The sequence below is a fragment of the Equus quagga genome, chromosome 15 (genome assembly GCF_021613505.1).
Source record: "Equus quagga isolate Etosha38 chromosome 15, UCLA_HA_Equagga_1.0, whole genome shotgun sequence".
In the NCBI taxonomy this organism is placed as follows: Eukaryota; Metazoa; Chordata; class Mammalia; order Perissodactyla; family Equidae; genus Equus; species Equus quagga.
In genome coordinates this window covers 37643966-37665520 of record NC_060281.1, presented here as the reverse complement: position 1 = coordinate 37665520, position 21555 = coordinate 37643966, and the positions used below count along the sequence as shown (strand labels likewise).

The 21555-nt window shown below is 39.6% G+C and overlaps 1 long non-coding RNA gene across 3 annotated transcripts; it reads left to right on the top strand.

Annotated features, from left to right (window-relative positions):
• Positions 1 to 4096: 4096 nt before the first annotated feature.
• On the top strand, positions 4097 to 20605 carry LOC124226321 (uncharacterized). 3 transcript variants are annotated; one of them, XR_006885268.1, is made up of 5 exons: positions 4097 to 4506; positions 7475 to 7578; positions 10734 to 10941; positions 18273 to 18378; positions 18562 to 20605. It is a non-coding gene; the product is annotated as an uncharacterized LOC124226321 (long non-coding RNA). The 3 variants fall into 3 exon arrangements; XR_006885266.1 differs by having other exon boundaries at positions 4097 to 4663; XR_006885267.1 differs by having other exon boundaries at positions 4097 to 4663; positions 18273 to 18382.
• Positions 20606 to 21555: the final 950 nt, after the last annotated feature.

Here is a 21555-nt window from a genome sequence, read left to right as displayed (position 1 = left end):
AATGGGTGAAAGCTCAATTTCTCAGACCCCCTTGTTGCTAGGATTCCCTTTGTGACATAGCTTTTGCTGAGCAGGAGCACTTGTGTGAGACTTGGAGAAATGAATGTTGTTGAGATGAAGGCTGGATAGTTCTTCTGGCATTTGTCAACCTAAATAAAGAGGTAAACTGAGGCAAGCTCGAATTCCCAGAAATTGAGTTTATTCAGAAACAGCAGAGGAATTGCAATTCAGGAAAGTCATGCTACGGCAAGCTACAGGAGAGTCCATTGAGGGTTTGGGGCCGGATGTATTTATGGGCAAGGAGGGTAAAGAGGGGGAAGTCTGGGCAGAGTCCAAGTGGTAAATTCATTGGCTTGAGGATGGGGAGAGATTCTGGGAGGATGTTCGTTGGTCAGGAGGTATGTCTTAGTCATCTGCAAATCAGGCATTTAGGGGAAATCAGTCTCTCAGTTAAGTTCCGTTCTGAGGCCACATGTGTGAGATTCTCCATTTCAGATCCTCCAGTTCCATATTAGATTAAAATCCTTTCACGCATGCTTGCTTTTGGGGGTATTTTAGTTTATCTGCAGCTACTGTGACAGAAAATCTAGGGTTTTGTGGAACAGAAAGTGGCAGCAGTAGGATTTCTAATGACACAATTTCATAGTGTGACTGGGTGTTTTTCCTGGCTGGGTGCTTCTGGCAGTATAGTATCCACACTAGATTCTGGCTTCCAAGAAATTCTGTGGACTCATAAGAAATCCCTTTTGACTTAACATAGTTAGAGTGGATTCTGTTTTCTGCAACTAAGAACGCTGATTAGTTATCAACATTGCCTACTGCAGTTGTGATGAAGGTAAATAGTGAGAAGTAGAGAAAGGCCAAGAAGATTGAGTCAAAAAAAGAGTATATCAAAGTCGTGGCCCATATTTGAAGCAAAGTAAAGTTTAAAGGAGTTTAGGCGGTTAACGGAGTATAAGAGAAGACCTTGACATTAGGAACATTGTAAATGACTCCTGAGTTTTTGATTGGCTTACTGCACAATGAGTTTACCCATCAGAAACCAGTCTACAGAGTTTACCCCTTCACAGACCCTGACCCTTTTACTCTTCTATCTGATTGGCAAATACCGTATTTCTCTCTTTTCTTTCCTATTTTACCCACAGACATAATAATCTTTTCTCTGTACTCATTCCACTGATTATGACCCTTGTTTTTCTTTTTATATCTTATCACTGTCCATATTCCTTGATTTTCTTTTTGTCCCACCACTCCATCCTGGTTGCATTACCCACCATTACCACTAGCTAAGAGAGCTTCCCCTTCCTACTTCTTTCCTATTGTTCTTTTGTTCACATAAGCTTCATACCCCAGGCATCATACTCTGTTTCTCTCTCCCTCTTGTTCATTTTTTCCACAGATATTTCTAACTTTTTTCTCTCAATCTTTAACACCCACCTCTTCTCCTGGGTTCTTATTTGACTTATAACCCTGCCCATGTATTGTTTGAAAGGGCTTCTAATGCATGTTGCCTGTGGGAGGGGGAGAAGGAGGTTGTTACCCTATTAGAGTGGACGGTGACTACTTACATGGCGAACTCTTCAGGTGGGAAAGCAAGGAACAAGAATGCAGAATTGGCTACAAAACAAGAAATTTCTATGAAAATTGAACTACCTGGAAGAGATATCTAGCAGACAAAATTGGAATGCTTCTTTATATGTGATTGCAGACAAGGCTGTGAGCTTGATAACCATTTAGAGAGGCATTTGGGAAACTCTGTAGGAGAGACAGGATAAGCTTATGGCAAACTCTGTCCTTAGTGAACACTGGCTGGTGAACACATAGGATGAAGAAGCTTTAGCAGCATAATGATATAGAAAAGCCTTTGGTTAGAAGCCAAGCTTTACAGATAATCTAAAAATGGAGTAGGTCTTTACAAATATTTTTTAAAATGTGGAAAAATACTTCTCATATAAAAACTACCTTTTGTTGAACAGGAGGATCTGTTTTGAGAGAAACCAATTAACTGTAAAGGAAAGTAGAAAGCTTTCTAGTCAAAGCTCCTTCTTCTGGCACCAGAGAAGTGGAGAAAGGGTATACCCTGTGTTAATGATTTCGAATGACTTTCAGGAAAAGCTTTATCTTATTCAACTTTTAATGATCCCCACTCAGAGAAGACACAGATACTATTTCTCTAGTGCTTGTATATATTTGGGTTGCATCATATTATTCACTTGTTTGGCTATTGTCTTTTAACTATATTTTAGTCATTTTATTTAGGTATTGGGTTGAAAATTCCTTGAGATGTTCTGTAAAACCTAGAAGTTTATAATATCAAAGTGAATGAGTGAATATAAATAAATGCTTCATTAAGAATCCACGTTCCTAATTCTCAATTATGTATGATGAAGAATTCATCATAGACAGAAGCTTTAAGACCCTATACCATGGAATAATATTGAGTGTGGTATGTAGTCCTTTCATTCGTATGTGAGCCTCCTTTGACACAATGAACTCCACAGCAAAAGATGGCTGGTCAGTGTAGGATAAGCCAGGAAAAGTTCCAGTTACAATCCTCTCCAGGAAAGCAAAATCTACACTAAGGGACTGAGATGTATTTATTAACCTTTGATCAAAAGAAAAAAAATACATTGGATCTGAAACTTATCTTTGTAATAAAGAAACTGTGGATATTTATACAGTGGGTATGAGAACCAAATTAGATATCATTTTTTCAGGATGAAAATTCCCGTGTGAAAAATGTCCTCCTCATGCCAAGTGGAAATTAAGATCCTTATTATCAACGATGGAAAGTTGAGGCAGAGGAAAATCTGTACAAATTAACCCTTATCCTCCTGTCACTTTATCCAACTAATTATGCTAGCCCACGTCCCTTTGCTTTGTCATTTTTTCATAATTTTACTGCTCTTTATCTGATTCATTATTTACGCATTTAACTCTAGCTGCTTCTTTGGGAGTTTATTTCCTTATGAGGGCTCCTATGTCACATACAACTTATAATAAATAAACTTGTATGTTTTTTTCCTGTTTCTGCCATTCGTTACAGGGACTGGAGCTGGGAGCTTAGAGGGATAGACAGAAAGATTATTTTTCCTTCCCTACACTGGAGCGAGGGACTGGACTTTTCTGATGTGTGCATTCTTGAAAGTCCCTGGGAAACAAAATCTAGGCTGTAGAAAACTTCAAGTTTCTTCTAAAAATACAGTAAAAGGAGAAAGAGAGAGAGAGAAACTATAGATTCAAAAAACTTGAACCATACTTGTCCAATGAATTGTTTAAAAGAGTACATATTTATCACATATATGCTTTTTATATTATAGAATATATTTATAAAATATATAAAACAACCGGTAAAATTTGAACAATGATTAGATTCTTGGTGATCTTGTTTTTGTTATCATTTTTAGAAGTAATAATGGTATTGTGATTATGTTCTTTAAAAAGGTCCTTATCTTTTAGAGATACTTAAGTATATATTAATCTTATGTCAATTATATAGGAGTTTGAGGCAAAAGGAAAAGTCGATAATTTCTCTATGAAAAATTTTGAAATGGTGTTCATTATGGATTTTTTGCATTAATTTTGATTTTAAAAAATTACCTTAAAATATTTGTTTCGATTTCTAAGCTTTTTGGCAGCCTCCTAAATTTTGTGCCCAAGCCAAGTGCCTCACTCACTTCACCTTAGTCCGGGTTATGTTAAATTTATCAATGACATCCGTCCGAGATTTACTTCAATTTGTGCGGAGGAATGAGAGTTGGGTCATAGATTAATAAGATTGCCATGAGTTGATAATTGTTGATGGTGTGAAGTATGTACACGTACATCGGATTCATTATACTACTCTATCTTTGTATATGTACTTTTGAAGCTTTCTCAAACAATTTCTCTGTCAAACCTAAACCCTTCCCGCCCCGCTACAAAGCAGGGCGAAGAGAGACCAGCACGTGGAGCATCTACAGCTAGAAACAACCACCGAGACGCAGGAACCTCCCAGGTTCCTAGAGTAGCCCTGGAAATGACGCTGGGGGAGGTAAACCCCTGTCCGTTCGTGCGACCCCAGAGGCTAAAGTGTTCGCGGTCTTGTTTTTCTGGAAGTGGGCCTCCGCGATCTCGGGAACCAACACCCCGAATCCGGTGCCCAAGCAGGGAGGCCAGGTGCTTTAGGCGGCTCCAGAAAGGCCAGGCTTCGGAGCCTCTAACCTGATGAAGGTGGGACTTCGGCAAAGTCGAGAAACCTAAGTCTGGGACAAGAGTCGGTATACCCATGGCCCACGTTCTTGCTCAGAAGAAGCAGACTGCAAAATTCTGGAGGTGACAAAGGGAAGATGAAGGCACATAAACACCTGCTCCTCGCCTCCAGACCCCAAAGCAATTTCGGCGAGTTTTGGAAGGGAATGAAGGTGACAACTGTGCTAAGACTCATCTGGCCTGGGAGCAGATGGCGCAGGCCTGGATGTCGCCACCGGAGAAGGTCCATCGGGAAGCAGCCTGGCCTCGCGGGCGGTAATAAGTCACTGTTTATGGGTGTGGTTGTGAGGGAGGGACACATGCAGGGAGAGATTCAGGTTCTCGAGCGACTGGTGCTGAGGAGGTCGCCTGCTCTGGATAATAGTACCTTGTGGAAAACCGTTACCCGGAAGGCAGAAGTGTTGTGACTGTGGTGAGTGCACTGTTTGATGATTCTGGGCATCAGGTAAATATGAGATGTGTAATGCTATGAGGGGGTGGGGGGACGGCGGGGAGGTGGTCCTCAGACAGTAGCGGTCCATCTCCAAAGCCTGCCTATAACTGTGAATCGCTTGGGGAGCTTTTAAATTTCCCGGGTGATGCTAATGTGCAGCTGGTGATGGTAGCCACTGGGCTATTGTCAGATCCAAGAGGCGCATCTCACCTTTATTCTTCTGTGCAGAAACCATTCTTCTGACACTGCCTAGTCGAGGCACTGCGGGCTTAATTAGCACTTAATTTCGTGTGTGCGATTCTTCGAATGAAATCTACCAGCAAAGTACTGAGTCCAAAACTTGGATAATGCAAGAAATGGATAGAGGAAGATAGTTCTCATTTTATCCTTATCTAATCTGAGGAACTCAGCAATACTTTTCTCTGTTTAACCATATTTTCTTCACAAAAGCAAAATCCCTGTAAGGATTTTCTGGCACTGCTGGGTACTCAGTGATAGAATTCCAGTGTCTTTTCTGTTAGGAGTTAATGTAAAAAGTCAGTGATATTCTTAAAGCTCTAATATTTTTTAATTATCTTTCAAATGATCTTTGTTCTGTTGCAATGATTATAATAACACTTACTGAGGAATTATATGCCAGATACTACTAAGTACTTTACAAATGGTATGTAATCCTCACAGCCCTGCTTGAGAGATGCACATCCGTTTTTCACAGAGGTAGAGCTGAGGCTCAGAGAGTTTAACCTGGTAATACGTTCAAAGTCATATAGCTAGTAAGTCTCAAAACCAAGGGTTTGAATTCATGTCTATATGACAGCAAAGCCTATGTTTCTGACTTTGTTAACCCTAAAAATAAAGAGCCAAAATGAGAGGCAGAGAGGCATTTATTTTGGGATCAAAGAATTGCAATTCAGGGAGCAGAGATAAGAGTAGCAACTCAAATAGTATCCCACTAGGGAGTAAGAGGCAGGGGCTTTTAAAGGAAAAAGAGGGAGGTTTGCATTACAAAGAATGTTCATTAGAGTTGGTGGCAGAAAGCTAATCTTGGCTAATCATAATTGATTGCTAGGGCTAGCTAGAGGGAGACAGGTCTGTCACTGTGACAAGTTGCAGATTTCTCAGAATATTCGTGTCTTGACTTAGTTTGAAAGTTCACGTTCAGCCCAGTGAGGATGTGTGTAAGCCCCATTTGCTTTATGGCTTCGCGGCTCCAGTTTAAAGCCCTTAGACATAAGTGACCCCATTTTGTTTCACATTTCACAACTTTTAAGCCAATGGAGTGCTTCTGCTATAGTCTCTCATTTTAACTTTTATATTACCACATAAAAAAGTCAAGTTATATCAAGATTTCTGACCCCCAACCATTCCACAAACTTTTCGTTCAGTACATAACTAAGAGGACCCATTTCCTGCATGATGTCTCTAGCAATCATGGTAATTGCAAAGATCTGGGTTTTTAAATTTGTTGCAAAGAAAACCTTCAGTAGTATGTTGATTAAGAAAGAAATGTCTAGAAAAGGGGAATGAGATACGTGAACCAGGGTGTACCAAATTGTCAATTCAGGAAAAAACAGCAACTAGAAATATGATAATGAGTGACAAATGTGAAGTGGGTATCTTGTTATTCATCACACACCCCTTTCAACCACATCTGCGTTTATATCCATTCATTCGTCAATGGACACTTGGATTGCTTCCACCTTTTGGCGATTGTGAATAATGCTGCTATGAACCATGGGTATACAAATATCTCTACAAGACCCTCCTTTCAGTTCTTGAAGTATATACCCAGAAGTGGAATTGCTGGATCATACTGTTTTTATTTTTAATTTTTTGAGAAACTTCCATTCTGTTTTCCATAGCAGCTGCACCATTTTACATTTCCACCAACAGTGTACAAGGGTTCCAATTTCTCCTCCTCCTCCTCAGCAATATTTATTTTCTGTTTTTTTGATAGTAGACATCCTAATGGGTGTGAGGTGATACAATTATGGGTTTGATTTGCATATGTCTGATGATTAGTGATGTTGAGCATCTTTACCCATTCTTATTGGTTATTTGTGTATCTTCTTTGGAGAAATGTCTGTTCAAGTCTTTTGCCCATTTTTTAATCAAGTTGTTTGTTGGGTTGTGAATTTTTTGTGTGTGTGTGAGGAAGATTGGCCTTCAGCTAACATCTGTTGCCAATCTTCCTCTTTTTCTTTTTTTCTCGCCAAAGCCCCAGTACATCGTTGTATATAATAGTTTCAAGTCATTCTAGTTCTTTTATGTGGGATGCCGCCAAAGCTGGCTTGATGAGCGGTGTGCAGGTCAACGTCCAGGATCCGAAATGGCAAACTCCAAGCCACTGAAGGGGAGCACGCAAACTTAACCACTCAGCCATGGAGCCAGCCCCTTTTTTTCTTTTTGTATAAAGAACCTCCTATGGGGTGGGCCTGTGTCTGAGTGGTTAAGTACGCATGCTCCGCTGCGGCGGCCCAGGGCTTCGCCGTTTCGGATCGCCAGTTAGAATCGCGGACATGGCACCGCTCGTCAAGCCATGCTGAAGCGGCATCCCACATGCCACAACTAAGAATATGTACCAGGGGCTTTGGGGAGAAAAAGGAAAAAAGATAAAATCTTTAAAAAAAAAAAGAACCTCCTGGATCTTCTATTTTTTGCAGGTATTGTAGATAAAAGAGAAAGTATGCTCAGAATTAATTCTTGAACTGCTTTCAATGCCTCTAGGTTTTTTTTGGGTATATGTGTATAGAGAAGGTAACACTTAAAAAATGAATTGTTGTTTTCCAGGTGGACAAGGTGGAGGAGAGAGAATTTCCAGGCAGCAGGATTATAAACAAATTCACGCTGAGAAATAGCCTGGTGACCTTAGCTAAAGTATATAATAAGAGCAGGTAAGTGTGGAGAGAGAAAGCATTTACAGATTGTGTGGGGGACTTAGACATGCATCTTCCAGCCCAATGCCATCCAAGAGAACTTTGTATAATGATGGAAATGTCCTGCATCTGTGTTGTCCACCATGGTAATCACTAGCCACATGTGGCTACTGAACATGTGAAATGTGGCTAGTACTACTGAGTTTATTTTATTGAATTTTTATTACTTTTATTAGCTCCATATGGCTAGTGGCCACCATTTTGGACGGTACAACCCTAGGCAGTGCTTTTAAATGAGAACATAGCATAACCAGGTTTATATGTTAGAACGATTACTTTATAGTTATAATGTGGAGGATGTGTTGAAGAGGGGCAAGACCAAAAGCAATAAAATCAGTTAAGAGACTCTTGGTATAATCTAGGTAAGTGAGTTAAACTTTGGCCACCTCCTCGCTTATCAGCCCCTTATTCTGTTGTCTTTCATAGATTAGTTAGGTTGTTTGTATGATTTGTACACCAAAGAAAAAGTAACAAGGGTTTAAGCAAGATAGCAAATTTATTTATCATATGAATGTCCTTCTGAAAGGCAAGGCACAGCCTTCTGGAAGCTCTTCTCCGAAAAGTTCTCCAGGGGCCTTTGCTTTTCTCACTGCTCTGCAGTCTCCAGAGCATTGTCCTTGTCCACATGGGCAAAACTGAATCACAGCCTGTAGGAAAGGGAAAGAAAATATTATGACGAAGCAATGTCTTTTCAGCAACATGACAGAATGAAAGTAGCACACAACACTTTTGCTCACACTCTGTGTTTGTAAGTGTGAAAATTTTCAGCCACAGCCCAGCCTTTCTTGTATAACAGTGTCCTTGCATGAGGCAAGAAGAGAGAATATGAGGAGTGAGAGAAAACTTTTGTTCGACGTCAGAGACTCCCTGCTGTAGAGTTTGCTAGGGCTGCTGTAACAAAGCACCACAACCGGCTGGCTTAAACAGCAGAAGTGTATTGTCTCACGGTTCTGGAGGCTGGAAGTCCAAAATCAGAGCGTCAGCAGGGTTGATTCCTTCTGAGGGCTGTGAGGGAAAGGTCTGTTTCAGGTCTCTCTCGCCTTATAGATGGCCATCCTCTCCCCACGTCTCTTCACATCGTCTTCCCTCTATGCGTGTCTCTGTTTTCATCTTTCTCCTTTTTATAAGGACAGTAGTCATATTGCATTAGGGCCTATCCCAATGACCTCACTTTAACTTCTCCTCATTTTGCTTCTCTAAAGACCCTCTCTCCAAATAAGGGTCACACTCTGAGGTTCTGAGGGTTAGGACTCAAATGTATGAATTTTGGGGGAACTCAGGTCAACCCATAATACCTAATAAGGGAACTTGTGAATGTGACTAGTTGAGAAAGTATCCGACCAGAGTTCACATCTCATTTGACACCAGAGGATCCATATTTAAGGAAACTGTTCATATTAATGTTAACATGGTTTTATGACAGCCCCAAATAAATATGCCAACTGCTGCTCTATTCTGATAGTTAAAGAGCAGAGATGCCAAAAACTGAGACTATCAACTGAATCAGTGAGTTTTCAAGTTTCAAAAAATTTTTATTTCTCATCAAAGAGCCTCGAAAGTGGACATTTACCTTTTCTGAATTTTCTTAAACCATAACTAGGTTAAGGCCCAGATAAGAGAACTAGGACACCTGCTGTTGAGAGTCAGGATGTCTCAGCTACAAAAGAAAGCTTGGGTTGCATATTCAAAAATAAAAATGATCTAACATAGAAAGCTTGGCACGGAAGGAACTATGTTACGTATAACATTGTTAGGACAAAACCAAACTGAATTTCATTTAAAGGTTGACTTTATAAGTTGTTAGCTCATTAATTAAAAAATGTCCCTTGTTTTTTGTAAATCGCTTTTTCTCTGCACACTGGAGCATCCTCTTGGCCAGTTTGTAAGTGGTGAGGCTCTTTCCACCAAGCTCTTGACTCCTCTGCTATAGGAAGTGAGCCTTCTAGCAGATGTTCACTTTCTAAATTTACTTTTTCCAGAATATGAAGCTTTGCGCCATTTTTAAATATCTTTAAACTTTCTCTATTTTAATATATTAATAATTTCAGAACTCATTCCCTAACCTGTTGTACCCACTGATCAGCTGACACTTTAGAATGAATACTTTGATCTAAGTGTTTTCAGGAACAGGATGAAGTAAACATTTCTGTCCATAGGCCTTCCTTCTTCCAATTAAATGAAAGTGATATGTTGAAGAAAGCAGATCCCTCAGGGTTTAGGTTGTAGTCCTGAATTAAGCAATCCTTCTAATGCTCAGAAAAAAAATCCAGTCTTGCCTCTGTTCTTTAAATATCCATCCAGTTTCTTTTGTCAGGGAACTCAAATCTCTAATGATTAATGCCAGCCTGAAATTCAGGACAGAGGCGTATAATTTCTAGTTAATGCTCCTTGTTCCCCAACTTTATGCAAATAAAACAGGAAAAAAATATACAAAGCCTTTTTTTAAAGAAGTATATGTTCTATTTGGGACGTTACATTAAAAGATATACACACACCACAAAATACCCTGTAGGGCTACTTGTAAACGAGTGTTTAAATAGTATAAGCAGCATTCACAAGTTTAGTAGAATCTTTAAAAAAAGGAAGGGAGACAGCAATTAAGAGGCTTCCATGCTCTCAGGCTTTATGATTTCATGTGATGACTGAGAAAGAGTGTGCAGGAGAACGGACATCCTTTTTGTTAAAATATTTGGACTGACTCAAGAAATGTGGGCTTGAGAGCCCTAGTTTTTGGACTCTAGAAATTTCATGAAGGCTCAGAAAAATACACATCCACTTGATACTTGGCATGAGTTTCTGGGTGTTCATGGATACCTTAGGCAGGTGCTGTCTATTCTTTATCCCAAATGCCCTTCTCCTTTGATTTCCTCCTCCATGGTAGTTAGAGACACAAAAATCCTTCCCTTTCCTGACTCTCTTGTAGTTGGGGCGGCATGTGACCTGGGTCTGACTGTTGGGATTCAAGTGAAAGTCACTTTGAGGGGCTTCTGGAAATATTTATTTCTAAAAAAATAAAATCTTTATAAAAGAGGAGGGTGTGACTTGGCTGGCCTGCTCCATCAACTCTTTACCCTGTACTTGTTTGCCCTTTTCTCTTCCTATCTGGGATGCAGACGAGATTCCTGGAGGAGCAGCAGCTATTATGCATCATAATGATGAAAGCCACAGAATAAAGAGCAAGAAGGTAGAAGGAGCCTGAGAACTTCATGACATTCTTGGACAGTGGTGCCAACCTTGGATGATTTACCTCAGGATTTTTGGTTAAACAACATATATTAACTCCTTTCTGTTTAACCCACTGGAGTTGAATTTTCTGTTGCAGTGAGTACCATCCTAACTGATTATCCTGGCTAATATGTATTAGCACCTGTCACGGGCCAGTGTAGTTCTAAGCACTTTATGTACTAACTTTTTAAATCCTCACAGCAACCTTATGAGATAGGCCTAAGGTTCTCAAAGTGAGCCAGCAGCATTAGCATCACCCGGAACTTTGTTAGGAATGCAAGTTTAGGGTCCAGCTCCACACCTCCTGAGTCAGAAACTCTGGGAGTGGGGGCCCAGTAATCTGTTTTAAGAAACCCTGCAGGCGATTCTGATACATGCTGAAGTTTGACAGCTTTATCTGTAGGTGAGGTATTGTTGCTATCCCTATTTTACATGTAAGGTAGACTGAGCTGAATCTTGAGTCACTTGCCCAATGTCACACAGCTAGTAAGACTAACTCCTAAATCTGTGTCTGTAAAGTTATGCCACATGTTAAGAACGCCTACTCTAGAGTAGTAGTCTTCAAAATTTGAAAGCATACTCCTTTGAAAAATTATGTACCCCCTTGCACATTTTTAGATTGATATCTAAAAATTTCACATCATAAGTTCAAACAGTTGTAAAGAATGATTTCTAGGACATTGTAAATTGTGACATTTTAAAATGTGTTCCATCACTCTTCTACATGAATCTAAATACCACAGTGATGATTTTTTAAATGGGCTGTCCATTTAAAAAGTAAATTTTCTTTAACATTTGAAATTTTACATCCTTCTCTTGAACTCGTATTTTCATTCCCCTGCCAACAAAAATACATCCTCTTGTAACACACCTGCTTTGATCTACCCTGTCGTTCTTCTCTGCAGCAAAAAGTACAAACATTGAACTTAATTTTTAAAAAATTTCCAGTGATCATATAGCTTTAAGAGTTATAAGTATACAATCAAATAATTGTGACTGTATTATATGTTTTGATAAGTTAGTAGACATACAAACTAAAATTGAATTGGAAATGCATCTCTTAATGAGATGGATGGGACTTAAGATTTTCTAATTGATTCATGTATCCATGGATGAATGTTCTTTGTTGCAAGAATGAGACAAGTTCAACATCAATTTTATGTCTATTTTTCATTATAGATATGAGAGATTATATTCACATAAAAAAGAGGAATTAGGGCCAGCTCCACTGGTGCTCTGCTTTGGTGGCCTGGGTTTGGTTCCCGGGCACAGACCTACACCACTCTGTTAGCAGCCATGCTGTGCTGGTGTCCAACATACTAAAAAATAGAAGAAGATTGGCATGGATGTTAGCACAGGGTGAATCTTCCTCAGGAAAAAAAAAAAAAGAGGCATTAAAGGAGTTTTGAAATAGGAATGCAATTCTAATCTTTCTAACTCCTGTATTAATGCCAAAATCACATAATATATCATAAAAAAAGTTTTGTTAATCTATTACTGACAACTGGGTTAGAACGTCTCACTTTTGTGTAAAGCAAATGTAATAAACAGAAGCCACCTGAGTTGCAAAAGGATTTTGTTACCCAGTCATTTAAGCCATTCACTTTATCACTGACATCGTTATTTTGGAGTCCTTTTGTCAGATGCTTCAAGGAGGTTTTGCATCTTGGGGCAAGATGATGGATAAGATATGGGATGGTTGAGAGTTATCTCCTTTTTCCTTAATGAGAAAAGAGTTGTGACAAAAGAGGAGGTGGGAAAGCAGAAAGTTTACTGGCAGATCAGCCACAACTGAGTCCACGTGGAAGTGCAAGATCAGGAAATAGATTCCCTTGAAACTGTCTGTATTCTCAGGGATATGCATACCCCAGTTTGAAAACTAAAGGATACTAAGAGATAGCTCTTAGTATCACCACTGTCATGTCCTATGTCAGCTTAAACAAACAGATTACCTTAGTTTCAGTTTCTCACTCAGGAAGTAGGTATAAGAATGTGGAGCTAAGCTGCAAATCCCAAATTGTTGGTGCTCCCAGTGTCAATATACATGCCTGAGAGACATGTGTTTGATGCCTTGGGTCATCTTTCACCTTTTCTTCACGTATTTTCAGATAAATACTCAATTATCCTGGATACGTCCTAAATTCAGTAGAAAACTTGTCCTGGTAGCAATAGTCACAGCCAAGTTCTCAAGTTTCGAAAGATGAACCTCTATGCTGCTTTAGGACTGTTTGGCCGCAATCCCAGAATGGTGTTTCTGTGTACACAGCACTGGGAAGTGAAGTTAGAATCACAGGTATTCAGCCTGTTTCTCTCTTCTCTGCCTTCACATCCTCCTGTAGCATTTTCTGTGTCTGGACTAAGTTGCTTTCCTTCTCTCATCCGTAGCTATACTGATCCATTTCTCTTTTTCTTTTTTTATTGTGGAAAGAACACTTAACATGAGATGTATCCTCTTAACAAATGTTTAAATGTACAATATATTATTGTTGACTGTAGGTACAATGTCGGACAACAGATCTCTAGAACTTCTTCTTCTTTTTTTTTTTTTGAGGAAGATTAGCCCTGAACTAACATCTGCCACCAATCCTCCTCTTTTCTGCTGAGGAAGGCTGGCCCTGAGCTAACATCCGTGCCCATCTTCCTCTGCTTTATATGTGGGATGCCTACCACAGCATGGCTTGCCACTTGGTGCCATGTCTGCACCCGGGATCTGAACCAGTGAACCCCGGGCTGCCAAAGCAGAACGTGCGCACTTAACCTCTGCGCAACCAGGCCAGCCCCCTATTCATCTTCTTTGACTAAAACTATCCCTATTGATTAATAACTCCCCATTTCCCCCTCCCCCAACCCCTGACAACCACCATTCATTCTTTAATTCTATGAATTTGACTATATTAGATATCTCAAATAAGTGCAATCATGCAATATTTGTCCTTCTGTAACTGGCTTATTTCACTTAGCATAACATCCTCAAAGTTCATTCATATAGTCGAATATTGCAGAATTTCATATTTTAAAGGATGAATAATATTACATTGTATGTATATACTACATTTTCTTTATCCACTTGATGAACTATAGGTTGTATCTACATCTTGGCTATTGTGAATGGTGTTGTAATGAACGTGGGAGTGCTGTCTCTTCCAGATGCTGATTTCATTTCTTTTGGGAAAATCTCTACAAGTGGAATTGCTAGAATACAGTAGTTCTATTTTTAATTTTTTGAGGACCCTCCATACTGTTTTCCATAGCAGTTGCACCATGTCATTCCTGCCAACAGGGTGCAAGGGTTCCATTTCTCCACACCTCACCATCACTTGTGGGGTTTTTTTGGGTAATAGCCCTCCTAACGGGTAATAGCCCTCCTAACAGGTATGAGGTGACATCTTGTTGTGGTTTTGATTTGCATTCCCCTGATGGTTAGTGATATTGAGTATCTTTTCATACACCTGTGTACCATTTATATGTCTTCCTTGGAGAAATATTTATTCAATTCTTTAGCCTATTTTCTTCTTTTTTTGCTGAGGAAGATTTGCCCTGAGCTAACAACATCTGTTGCCAATCTTCCTCTATTTTGTGCCTGAGCTGCTACCACAGCATGACCACTGACAGATGAGTGGTTTCAGGTTTCCACCTGGGAACTGAACCTGGGCCACCAAAGTAGGATATGCCAAACTTAACCAGTAGGCCACTGGGGTTGGCCTTTTAGCCCACTTTTTAATGGGGCTATTAGTTTTTTTGTTTTTTGCTGTTGAGTTGTAGGAGTTGCCTTATATATTTTGAGAATTAACCCCTTATCAGGTATACGCTTTGCAAATATTTTCTCTCGTTCCATAGGTTGCCTTTTCATTCTGTTGTTTCCTTTACCGTGCTTTTTCATTTGATGTAGTCACACTTGTCTGTTTTTGCTATTGTTGCCTGTGCTTTTGGTGTCACATCCATGAAATCATTGCCAAGACCAATATCATGAGGCTTTCTTCCTGTGTTTTCTTCTAGTGGTTTTACACTTTCAGATCTTACATTTGAGTCTTTAGTATATTTTGATTGTTTTTAATGTATGATGTAAGATAAGGGTCCAATTTTATTCTTTTACATGTGGATATCCAGTTTTCCCATCACCAGTTATTGAAGTGATTATTCTTTCTCCATTGTGTATTCTTGGCATCCTTGTGGAAGACCAGTTGACTGTAGATGTGTGGGTTTATTTCTGAGTTCTCCACTCTGTTTCATCGGTCTGTATGTTTTTATGCCAGTACTATACTCGTTTGATTACTGTAGCTCTGTAATATATTTTGAAATCAGGAAGGGTGATGCCCCTGGCTTTGTTCTTCTTTTTCAAGATTGATTGACTATTTGGAGTCCTTTGTGCTGCCATATAAATTTTAGAATTTTTTTTCTATGTCTGTAAAAGATGCCATTGGGATTTTGATAGGGATTACATTGAATCTGTAGATTTCTTTGGTGTGGACATTTTAACAGTGTTAAGACTTCTACTCAATGAAAACAGAAAGTCTTTCTCTTTGTGACTTCTTTAATTTGTTTAACCAGTGTTTTATAGTTTTTATTGTACAAGTGTTTTATCTCCTTACTTAAATTTATTCCTAAGTATTTTATTCTTTTTTTTTTTTTTTTGTGAAAAAGACTGGCCCTGAGCTGACATCTGTGGTCAGTCTTCCTCTTTTTGCTTGAGGGATAGTGGCTCTGAGCTAACATCTGTGCCACTCCTCCTCTATTTTGTATGTGGGATGCCACCACAGCATGGGTTTGGTGGGTGGTGTGTGGGTCTGGGCCTGGGATCCAAACCTATGAACCCCGGGCCACCGAAGAGGAGCATGAACTTAACCACTACACCACTGGGCCAGCCCCATTTTATTCTTTTTTGTACTGTTGTAAATGGGATTGTTCTCCTAATTTCCTTTTTTTTTTAAGATTTTTTTTTATTTTTTCCTTTTTCTCCCCAAAGCCCCCCAGTACATAGTTGCATATTTCTCGTTGTGGGTTCTTCTAGTTGTGGTATGTGGGACGCTGCCTCAGCGTGGTTTGACCAGCAGTGCCATGTCCGCGCCCAGGATTCGAACCAACGAAACACTGGGCCGCCTGCAGCGGAGCGCGCGAACTTAACCACTCGGCCACGGGGCCAGCCCCTCCTAATTTCCTTTTTGGATAGTTCACTGCTAGCGTATAGAGGCACAACTGATTTTTCTTGGCTGATTTTTTTATCCTGCAATTTTACTGAATTCATTTATCAGTTCTAATAGTTTTTTTATGGAGTCTTAAGTTTTCTCTGTGTAAGTCATGTCATCACACCTGTAAACAGGAACAATTTTACCTTTTTTTTTTTTTCTGGTTTGAATGCGTTTCTTTTCTTTTTCTTGCCTGAGTCCTCTGACTGGGACTTCCAGTACTATGTTGAATAGAAGTGGAGAGAATGGGCATCCTTGCCTTGTTCCTGATCTTAAAGGAAAAGCTTCCAATTATTCACCATTGAGAATGGTGTTAGCTGTGGGCTCACATGTGGTCTTTATTATGTTCAGGCACATTCCTTTCATACCTTGTTTGTTGAGAGTTTTTATCCTGAAAACTCTCAAATGCTTTTTCTACACCTATTAAGATGGTCATGTGATTTTTTTTTTTAAAGATTGACACCTGAGCTAACATCTGTTGCCAATCTTCTTTTTTTGTATTTTTTCTTCTTTGTCTCCCCAAAGCGCCCCCAGTACATGGTTGTATATTCTGGTCATAGGTCCTTCTGGCTATGCTATGTGGGACACTGCCTCAGCATGGCCTGATGAGCAGTACCATGTCTGCGCCCAGGATCCAAACTGGCGAAACTGTGGGCCACCGAAGAGGAGTGTGCAAACTTAACCACTTGGCCATGGGGCCGGCCCCATGATCATGTGATTTTTATCATTTATTCTATTAATATGGTGTATTAAATTAATTGAACAGTCGTTGAGAGTTATTGATGATGATGTATATCCTTGTACCCCTGGGATAAATCCTGCTTGGTCATAGTATATTATGCTTTTAATATGCTGTAGGATTCAATTTGCTAGCATTTTGTTGAGGATTTTTGCATATATTTTCATCAAGGATATTGGCCTATAGTTTTATTTTGGTGTCTTTGTGTGGCTTTAGTATCAGGCCTTATAAAATGGCCTTATAAAATGAGTTTGGGAGTGTTCTGTCCTCTTCAATTTTTTGGAAGGGTATGCAAGGGATTGGTGTTAATTCTTTATGGCTTACCAAGCAATGCCATGTCTGCACCTGGGATCTGAACTGGTGAACCCCGGGCCGCTGAAGTGGAACGTGTGCACCAAACCACTGCGCCACCAGGCCAGCCCCATCTTTTTATTGACAATAGAAAATAGAAGACAATGTGTAGGGCTGTTACCGAACTACAGTGGGTCTGCTTCTTGTGAGTTGAAATCAAAGCCTTCGCCAGAAGTACTGGTCACACAAAGTAATATTTATTTGCAGCAAATAGAAACCATTGGGAATCATTTCCAAAGCCAAGCAAGGGAAAGCAGGGGCCATTTATGTCAGATGAGGAATGAATATTCAAAAGGGGGAGGTGGATATTCGCTTGTGCAGGGTCAGTTGGAAAACATGCTTCCACATACATCACATGTTATGGTAATAAGGCCTAAGCTCCTCCTGGGGCAGAGATCTTAACATTGAAATGAAGCAAAGGTCATCTCTTGAGCACTTCTCAGCCTGTCTGGGCAGGCATAGCTCTTGTGGTGGAGTTTGACCTGTTCAGAGAGGTTGGTGATTGCATCTCTTAACATAACTAAAAAAACAATTTGGAGAAAAGTTAAGTGCTTCTGAAACCTCCTTTGAGTTGCTTGGGGCAATTCATTGGTGAAAGGACCTGTTGCATAATTTGTGAGGCCCAGTGCAAAATGAAAATGTGAACCTCTAGTTCAAAAATTATTAACAACATGGAGACGATGACAGGATAGCATTACACCAAGTGGAAGTCTCTTCTGATGGCAGGACCCTGTGCAACTGCCCAAGTCGCATGCCCAGGAAGTCAGCTGGGACGATGTGTTGTAGGGTAATAGTAAAAATTTATGTGGGCAACTCACACTTTAGTCTCTGGGTCCTGTTAAACTCTTTGAAACTTAGAGATTGTCCTCCCCAGAATCATCAGTATCGTTAATTTCTTAGGAGCCTTCTGCCTTTGCAAATCCGCGTGTTTTGGATCTGTTTGAGTTTTAAAATCTCAGCCAAGCCATATGGATACCATCTTATCAGAAGAGACAAAACTGAGCCTAAAACCAAGCAGAAAGAGTAATCGCAATGAAGAGGACTCTCCATGCATAACTGGAGATTTCAGCCACCCACATTTACTCCGAGTGCAGTGTCGCATTTTCTGGAAAGAACTGACTTCTTCCCCTTGTTCTGTTCATTTATCTTTCTAGAGCCCAGGACCATGGGTGTGTTTCATGGCAGAGAAAAGTGAAGAGGAGAATTGTGTGTGTGTTTGAAGGAGAAACAGATCAGCAGCCTTTTGATTTGGCTCCTAAAGTATGTAGGTGCCTATTTCCATTATCTCTACAAATATACCCTTACTGGGCCTCCTATTCTGTAGGGGTGTTTCCTTGTCTATTACATGCTCCTTCCCTATCTGTGACATTTGAGTTTTGATAAAAATCCTCTTCTCTCTGGAAGTGTTGTCACTGGTAATTTTTTCCCACAATGTCATTGCAGCAAATGTTTCTGGTGGGCATAGTCTCTACGTTTGGTGGAGAGGTCTTCCTCACTCTGGTATCCGATCATCTGATGTCACTAGAAGACGAACCGTTTGGCCCTACTACATATAAAACCATTGCGGTGAAAAAGGACAGCATGGGGATCCTAGAGACCGAAGTTGGACTGCGTGACTGAGGCTTATGCCCAAGATTCTAGGGTGAAACATTGCTTGTTCCAATGAGACTATCTAAAGACTATTTGATACAAGTGTTGCTGAGATGATACAGACTTTTTAGATAAGTGAGAAATGAATGTCTAGAATATTTTAAAAGCTACAGAAAGTAGACAGAAACGTTTTCATTAGGAATAGTTTATAAAAGAAGAGAACGGTTTTCTTTAAGGAGCAAGGAAACTAATATTTATTGAGCACTTGCTGTTTACCAGGCACTGTGTATGTGTGTATGTGCGTGTGTGTATGTGTCTGCTCACAACGGCTCCGTGGGGTAGTGATTATTAGCTCCGTTTTAATAATGAAGACATTGTGGCTCAGAGGGAGTAAGGTGCAAAGCCAGAATTGCGAGACAAGATTGTTGGCCTCCCGTGTCCATGTGTCCACTCACTTTTCCTTTTGAAGGTCTCAGGTAAGGGGTAGCCTCACTGGGATTTAGGCAGCCTGCCCCAGGGTCCTTGTTCTGACTACTGTGCTCCACTGCCTTTTAAGAGCAAATTTATCTTTTTACCAGGGAGTGACGACCTTATCTAGATAAGCAAATTCATAGAATCCTGATAGTAAACTGGAATGTTAATTGTTCTAATATTCTATTGTTTTGACTTTCTTTATCACTAATACTGAATATGGACTGAAGGTCAGATGACTCCTGTCCCAAGTAAGGGACTCTGAGCACCAGGGAAAATGATTCTTTTTAAAGTTTTACTTTAAGTATTTCATAATTTACTTCATTTTCCCCCAATTGTAGTGGAGGTATCTGGCTTAAAGATCCCAAGGATTGATTGGTTGTTTTTTCACTCTTTATTTCTGAATTTACTTTTTTCCCATTTTAATTATAGAAGTATTTTCAAGGATTACTGTCAAAACATAAAAATATATGGCTAAGAAAAAATATATGTATATTGCAACATTCCAAAGATAAACATACTTTATGTGTTAGAAGAAACACAATTTATGGGCCTGGCCCACTGGCCAGGTGGTTGAGTTGACGCGCTCCACTTCCACAGCCCAGGGTTTTGCCAGTTTGGATCCTGGGCGCAGACCTAGCACCACTCATCAAGCCATGCTGAGGTGGTGTACCACATGCCACAACTAGAAGGACCCACAACTAAAATATACAACTATGTAGTGGGGGGCTTTGGGGAAAAGAAGGAAAAATAAAAATAAAAAAAAGAAAATTTATGTGTTACAAAACACATTTTATGTGTGTTAAGCACATTTTGTTGTGTGTCTACTTCTGGACATTTATATACATATACTGTATCTGTACATTTTTAAAAGGGATTATCATCTTTTAAAAACTTTCTTGTAACGTGTTTTTTACTTAATGCTATTTCTTAAGCATCTTTACTGAAAGATAATAGATAGCTAATTATTAACTCTGAAGAGCAAGGGTCAAGAAATATTTGTTGAATGAATGTATAATTTCCCTTTATCACCAGCTGCTTCCAAGCCCCCTACTTCAGGTGTCTGGGAATACCACATGGCTTTAGGCCAAAAGCGTTTTGTCCCTCATTAGGGCAAAAAAAATTAAGGATGTCTTTTCTCCTCCTCCTTCTAGTTCCAATAAACCTACACTTTGTTCCCATTCCCTCCTTTAGAGGTGCGATGGAAAAGAAGTTTTCAGATTCAGCTCCTTCCTGGACGGGTAAACTTGTTTTAAAATGTCACACTTTTGTGCAGTAAGAAAACTCGAAAGTGCTATTTGTAAGCTAAGTACTGATAAAATAGAAATCTCCTACATATATTAAGTGAAGAAAAGAGCTGCAGAATAACGGTTAAATATTTTCCATTTTATGTAAAAGTTAGATAAAATAAACATGGACAAAGAAAACAGCTCAGTGGTTACCAGGGGAAGGGGGTTGAGGGGTGGGCACAGGGGGTGAAGGGGAGCACTTGTGTGGTGACAGACAAGAAATAATGTACAACTGAAATCTCACAATGGTGTAAACTATTATGATCTCAATAAAAAAGTTAGATAAAATAAGACTATGTTCATATTTGCAAGTATCATAAAAAAAGTCAGGAGGGATGCATAAGAAGCTAAAGCAAAGGTGTTGGTGAGAACTGGGGAGATGAGGGAAAGGAGGCACCAAACACTTTTCCTTATGCCTTTTAATACTTTCTCATTTTTGAACCAGGTGAATAACCTGCTCACGCAAAAAAAAAAAAAAAATTTAAACAAGAAAAACATGTTGCATCTGTTTCTTTCATTCTTACTATGCTAAGGTTGGTGAAAATTGTTTTTCCTTATTTTTTAATCTTGTTTTCTCTTATACTAAACTGGTGTGATGGTTAATTTTACCTGTCAACTTGACTGGGCCATGGGGTTCCCAGATATTTGGTCAAACATTATTCTGGGTGTTTCTGTGAGGGTATTTTTGGATGAGTTTAAATTTAAATCAACAGACTAGTAAAGCATATTGAATCAGTTTCCTGTTGAAAAGACAAAACAGCTGTGGGTCTCTTCCTTACCTAGAAAGCCTGGGAGGGTAGAGACTTAGTTTTTTTCCCCCAGTGCTGCATTCCTAATGTCAAGATGCATGCTACAAAAAAATTAGTTTGAGGGATGTACTGGTAGCTATTGTTACTTTATGTGTTAGATGTGAAATTAATATCTACAAGTACACACTTCTCTCTATATAAATTATACTTACACACTTAGGGAACATATGCTTATATTAATCTAAAAACTAAATTAATATCAGTTTCCAGATATCTATTGGAAGGAAGCATGTGAAGTTCCCTCAGCAGCAGGACCCCAAGAAAAAGACAGGGAGAGC